This window comes from Heterocephalus glaber, unplaced genomic scaffold (genome assembly GCF_053883595.1).
Source record: "Heterocephalus glaber isolate CG9 unplaced genomic scaffold, H.glaber_assembly_v1.0 deba00001221, whole genome shotgun sequence".
Lineage (NCBI taxonomy): Eukaryota > Metazoa > Chordata > Mammalia > Rodentia > Bathyergidae > Heterocephalus > Heterocephalus glaber.
Genome location: NW_028258217.1, coordinates 59,489 through 65,862, shown reverse-complemented (window position 1 = coordinate 65,862; position 6,374 = coordinate 59,489). Strand labels below are relative to the sequence as shown.

Sequence of the window (6,374 nt, the reverse complement as noted above, 5' to 3'; positions counted from 1 at the left end):
TAAAATGGAAATTTTATATTTTAATTTCTTGAGGTTAGTGTGTAGTCTAAGTGTGTCTGGACACACAGCATGATGGATAATTAATCGAGTAAGCATATTCCTCTCATAGTGCTTTTTAAGCTGGGTCATAGAAACTTAAATATTAGATCTATGATAAGTAGCTACTTCGGTTTCTTAATAATGTCTGTATTAGAAGTTTCCTCACAATCCTGTTTATTAAGAATAGACGAAGTATATGTAACACTGTCTTCTTGGTTTCTTTCTAGTACCAAAAGTCTGTCTCTTGTTCTTATAAGTGGTGACTGTACTTAGATAATAATCCTCCTGTTTTTAATTCTACAATTTTAAAAGGATGTATCTCTAAATATATATAAATATATATTTGTTCATCTTCATCCTCTGCATCTTTTTCTTCCTCCTCATCCTCTTCATCTTCCCCATCTTCTTCCTCTTCCTTTTTTTTTTTGTGCTTTTTTCAGCCTTGACAACTCCCTTTTTGCTGCATCAGGTTTTCCTTTAGCCCGGTAGGCAGCGATGTCCTTTTCATACTTTTCCTTCAGCTTGGCAGCCTTCTTCTCATAAGGCTGCTTGTCATCTGCTGCAGTATTATTCCACATTTCTCCCAGTTTCTTTGCAACATCACCAATGGAAAGGCCAGGATGTTCTCCTTTGATTTTGGGGCGATACTCAGAACAGAACAAGAAGAAGGCTGAAGGAGGCCTCTTGGGTGCATTGGGATCCTTGAACTTCTTTTTTGTTTCTCCTTTAGGAGGAATATAGGTTTTCATTTCTCTTTCATAACGGGCCTTGTCTGCATTTGCCATGTCTTCAAATTTTCCTTTCTCTTTGGCAGAAATGGTCTTCCACCTCTCTGAGCACTTCTTAGAAAACTCTGAGAAGTTAACGGAAGCATCTGGGTGCTTCTTCTTGTGCTCCTCTTGGCAAGTTTGCACAAAGAATGCATATGATGACATTTGGAGGGGAAGAGAAGGGACTGGGAGGTGAAGTGGACGTAATCATAAAAAAGATGTGATATGTATATATACCAACTCCCTAAGATGAGTGCAATTATTTAACACTAACACATACCAGTAAAAATCATTAGTATATCAATAGAAAAAGCAAAGAGTGATTACTCAAAAAATGTGTAAAATGTATTATAAAATTTTTCAACATTTAAATATTATTTCCTGGATTGTGAACCATATTTGTATACTTTAACATATTTTAAAAGAACAAAAATCATAAGAAGCAGGAAGACAAGGAACCTTATGCTTGAACTGGTCAACATCTTGGAGTATGATGATTGTAGATGTCACTGGCTTTTGACAATTTTTTCATGAACACATTCATATTTCTCTAATGATGGAATGGTTCATTTAAAGAAACAATACAAAGACCAAAATATTAACTTCCAAATATTCCTTAGCTGCACAAATGTATTGAAGATAAATGTTGTTTCCCTGTTTCTGCTAAGAAGTGTGAGATTGGAGAGACAGAGAGATGTACACACATTCTGCCTATAGTGGCAGGTCAATTATAAGCACTCAAATATTGATTTCCTGCCTTTTAATCAGGACACTGTTGCCCCTATGGAAGCAAATGAAAATATTGCCTTTATGCAATATAAAATTAATTGGTCCATAATCATGCAAAGATTATTAGTCGGCATAATTCAGTGAAATTTTTGAAAGGAAATATTAAGAGTAATAAATTGTATTTGACTAGGATGGATTATTGAGACAAGTAATGTAGGTGATTAATAGGAAATGGGATATGCCTGAGTTGTTGTAATTCATATAACAATCCCCAACCAAAATGCTATTTAGAAATTTTCCTTTGTCCAACACAGAGAAAGGCAGAATGACTCAAAACTTGTATAACAAACTTACCAAACATATCCCTCCCTCAGTTAAATCTATGCATCAGTTTAAGCACTTCAAAGTGATGTATGTAATTCCCAGAAACTTAAAACCACATTTCAAAGAATTCTATATGTGCAACTAGATGTTGTTACAATATAAACTGCACAGAAGTGCTATAGGCACTATGAAGTTTAGAAGTACATAAAAGTGCTATGGATGCACAAATCACTACTGACATGTATATATTGACATTAAAATTAACCCCTGACTTAAAAGAAGTAGTTTCTTTTGAGGAACATGTGTGCAGGAGAATGGAATCTTGCAAAGATATTAAGAACTGAAATTTCATAGTTGGTCTCATAAGGCACTTTAAATATGATTTCTGAAGCACATATGGTGTTAGTAAATGTTCACTTTTAAAATATGGTATCAGTGGGTATATTTATAGGGAATGCTAATGTTCTATATTCTAAAAATGAGGGGACTGGAATTCACCTCAATGGCACCTTGCCTGCCTGGCAAGCACAAGGTCCTGAGTTTGATCCCAGGTTCCAGAAAATAAAGAAATAAAGAAATAAAATAAAAATTAGGACACATTCAATGACTCTTATCAAACCTGGTGTATGAGAGAACTGTCAAGAAGTCAACATGAAGGTATTCTGAAAAAAAATTAGGTTTGGAACCAAGGTAAAATACCTTGATATTTTAAAATATTCACATGTATCTTCAAGAATGAGACAGAACTATAATCTTTGCAATTAAAAAATACTTTTATACTTCTTTGCAATAACTGCAACCTATGAAATTATTGTCTCCATTTTATAGATGAAGATATTTCCCAGATGTATTTAGTTTATGTTTTATGCTTATGTGTTGCATTTTTCTCATTTATTCATATGGTGAGAAGACCAAACAACAAAACTAATTTACCTTCAAGTAACATAGTTTAGAGAATTACAATGCCTGTAGAAGAAAGTGCTGATGTGAAAACCTATTAAATGGCATAAGAGTGGTAGCCCTCCAACTTGGGCTTTGCATTCTAACCTGATGCTAAATTACTTAGGCATACATGAATGACTTTTCCAATAAATAAACAGTAGTGTTCCCAGGGCCCTCCTAGTAGAATACAGATGCTGGGGAAAGGAAAGCACTGTCTTCCTTCAATGATACTTTATTAAGGTAAGATGGGGTTTATATATGTAAAACTAAAAATAATTCAAAAGCGTTCATCACATTGTTTCACTTTGTTTCATCATCAAAAATGAAGTGCACATAAATGCCAAATTTATTGTCAATGATAATATTGGTTATATTGATTTTACTTAAATTTATCAAAATCTGAAGTCTGCTAAATTTAAACACAAACATTATATATTACAGATTTTTTAAATATGAAAAAATTTGAGTGAGAACTTTAATCATTAAGGAAATAAGAAAAACACAATGAAAACCGGTAAATCATGACTGGCAATACTTTCTGATTGTAAACTATCAAATTAAATTTAGTGTGGATATAATGTAGTTCTAGTTATTGCATGCTGTTTTAAATGTTAAAAATCAAGGGAAATTTTACTGTAGTATTGGGTGCCTATTTTTTCCTTTTTCTAATCCTCTTTTCTTTCTCAAAGCTGCCCAAATAATACAGAAACACAAAGCTGAACACATGTTTCAGAATTCCATCTCATGGCTCTTTAAGAGGATCCTGAACTTCAACACATTTTCTTTGGTCTATTCCTGTCCATGTACTTAGTCACAGTGCTTGGAAATATTCTCATTACTTTGCATGTCAGCTGAGTCCCCCCTCCTTACCGCCATGTACTTCTTCCTCTCAAACCTGTCCTTCTCTGACATCTGCATATTCTCTAAAACAGCCAAAAAGATGATTGAGGACATCTGGTCTCAGAGCACAGTGGTCTCCTATGTGGGCTGCCTGATTCACATATCTGTATTTCTCATCTTTGTCTTTATGGATGACATGTTTCTGACAGTTAGGGCCCATGTTATAGAAAGGTTATAGAATATATTAAGAAACTAGACAAGTTTAAAGAGAAATTGAAAGAAAAGTTTTCAGAAATCACTTAAAATGTCCAAGCAGGCAGCATCATTATTCCTGACTTAAAATTATACTACAGAGCTACTGTGATTAAAAACTGCATGGTGCTCAAGGATCAATGGAACAGATTAGAAGATGCAGGAGCAATTGCAGAAATACTCAGCCACCTTATCTATGACAAAAAGAGCAAAACACTTTCACTTGAAGAAAGATAGCCTCTTTAATAAATGGTACAGGAAAAAAAGGCTTTCCATAAGCCAAAGATTAAAATGAAACCCATGACTCTCAACATGCACTAAACTAAAATTGAAATGGATCAAAGATCTAAATATTAAAACAGAAACACTAAATCTGCTGGAGGAAAGAATAGGTAGAACTTTTGACAACACAGATATGGGCAAAGACATTATGAATAAAACCCCAATCACACAGGAAATACTACAAGAAATGAACAACTGAGATCTCATCTCATTAAAAAGCTTTTGCATAGCAAAAGAATTCAGTAACAGACAAATCACACAGCGGGGAAAATTTTTTGCCAGCTGTTCCTCAGACAAAACACTAATATCTAGAACATATAAAGTACTAAAAAACTCAAACTCCCCATTTAATGATCCAGTCCAAAAAAATGGGCATCTGAGACTAATACACACTTCTCAGATGAAGAAGTACAGTCAAAAATAAATATATCAAAATACGTTCAACATCACTGATCATTTGAGAGATGCAAACTGAAATAATGCTGATATTCCATCTCACTCCAGAACTAATGGCTAAAATCAACCAATAATAAACAATGATGGGGTTTGGGGGAAAAAGGAACCCTTCTTCACTATTGGTGGAAGTGTAGACTGGTGCCACCACTGTGGAAATCAATATGAAAATACTTCAAAAAACTAGGACTAAGGGATCCATTTGAGCCAGCTATTCCAATTCTCAAAGTCTTCCCAAAAGAATTAAAAGAATCAGGTCACAATGATATATGCACACTTATGTTCCTAGCAGCAAATTTTGCAATAACTAAATCTTGGGAACATCCCAAATGAACATCAATTGATTAATGGATAAAGTAGAGGTGGCTTTTGTGTACAATGGAGTACTTCTCATCTGTAAGGAAAGATGAAATTGTGATATTTATAGCTAAATGGATGCACCTACTTACCATACTTTTAAGTGAAAGAAATAGGACTAGCATGTGTAAATACGACATTGTTTCTGTGGTGTAAGAAACTGAAAGTGTAAAAAAGGACTAAAATATATAATAGAAAATGTGAAATAAGAAGAAAAATTTCAAATGGGAAGGGCACTAAGAGGGGGAGGGGGACAGGAATAAAGGGAAAAGAGAGAAAGTGAGAAAAGAAAGATAAAAGAGAAACAAAGGTTTAATTGGTAAAGAGGGGAACAAGGGTGGAAGGAAATGGAGAAAATTAGGAAAAAATGATATATAGATATATATATATCATGTACAGGTGAAAATTCCATATCATAAATATGATCATTATGTATATCTTAATTTTACTAATAAACTTTACTAAAAAAAATTAAATGCCCAAGTCAGAGATGGAGAAAATAAGAAAAAATTGGAAAACCTGACCAAATCAGTTTAACAAATTAATGATAATTTCACCAAAGATATAAAAGCCTTAAGAGGATATCAGACAGGAATATCTCAAATTGAACCTGTAGAATTCATAAATTGTAGAATAGACCAGTGTAAAGATGGAGTTTCTGTATTTGAATACAAAAGGGTAAATTATGAAGTACTCAGAGAAGGAACAAAACATAAGAGAACAAGAAAAGTTCAAGCAGTTTCATCTGGAGCTTCTCTCTGCAGGTTGGGCAAGCAGCCTGAGGCTCCTCTGCTGTTTTCTGGTTCCTGTCCATGGCATGGTGAGGTCCCAGGTGCAGCTTGGAACCCTGCCTTCATCCTAGAAATAGAAGAATATAACAAACCCAAAGCTCATACAAGAAGGGAAATCATAAAGATCCGAGCAGAAATCAATGCAATGGTGACTAAGAGAACAATACAAAAAAATCAATGAATCAAAGAGCTGGTTTTTTTGAAAGAATAAATAAAATTGATTAACCTTTAGCCAACCTTATCAAAAAAAGGAAAGAAATGAGAACCCAGAAGGAAGCTCCACCGCTGCCATCCCAAGCTCCTAGGGCAGAGAAGGTGAGCTGTGCAGGCACCAGAAGCACCCACCCTGTGGAAATGAGAAGACACATAAACAAGTCTAAAAAACAGACTTCTGGATCACATACAGCAACCCCACAGGGAAACGAGATGGAACAATCTGATACTCAACCACCTGGACTCTCTGAACTGGTAACAAAAGAGGATCTGGGAAAAATGAAATCAGAAATAATTACTCAGGTAACAGCAAAGGTTTTGCTCATGGTGCAAGACATGATTAATAAATCTAGAGAGGACACAGATAAAAAAATAGAGGACC

The 6,374-nt window shown here is 34.5% G+C and overlaps 1 pseudogene; it reads right to left on the bottom strand.

Moving 5' to 3' along the window:
- Positions 1–289: 289 nt before the first annotated feature.
- On the bottom strand, positions 290–1,006 carry LOC147828218 (high mobility group protein B1 pseudogene; annotated as a pseudogene).
- Positions 1,007–6,374: the final 5,368 nt, after the last annotated feature.